Raw genomic sequence first — 664 nt, forward strand, 5'->3', positions numbered from 1 at the left:
ATCTTGGGCATGCATGCACACGCATCCGATGTAAGTTTAAGCCCCCAGGCCCGGGACTCAAACCGTGGTCGACTACGTGGGAGCCCAGCAACATGGCCATTATGCTAACTGCTGGTTCCATGCTCAGTATGTTTCAAGCCACTGAGTCCAGAACAAGAACTGTGGTCAGCCATGTGCAAGTCCAGCGATGTAAGCATTTCGCCATCTGCTGGTCCCAACCTAGCATGTTTTTCAAGTCACCAGGTGAGAGAGCCAGGTGTGGGATCCACATTAAAATCTAGTCCTTAATTTTTGTAATTTATTTTTTTTCACTTTTTGCTTTTGGGCATGTGCACTTACTGCAGAGAGAGTGAGAGAGAGAGAGAGAGAGAATAAGAAAGCAGCCCCAAGGTGTATAGACGTGATACATTTTTCTCCATTCTCTTACAGTTTTAGGCATGTATGTGCATGCATGCCCATGATGTTTTTCAAAGCACTGGGTCCAGGATTCGAACCATGCAGTTAGCTGCATTAGATCCAGCCACCTTAACCAACGTGCCACTAGCTGGCCTCTAAGTTGGTTTTTAAAATGTGGCTCATTTTCACAAATTTCTGTCATTACATTGTTAAGGTCTATAGGCTCTGTAAAAAATGCTTGTGGGTTGATTCCTCGTCTTGTTTATTT

Source organism: Tupaia chinensis, unplaced genomic scaffold, assembly GCF_000334495.1.
Source record: "Tupaia chinensis unplaced genomic scaffold, TupChi_1.0 Scaffold000525_1, whole genome shotgun sequence".
In the NCBI taxonomy this organism is placed as follows: Eukaryota; Metazoa; Chordata; class Mammalia; order Scandentia; family Tupaiidae; genus Tupaia; species Tupaia belangeri.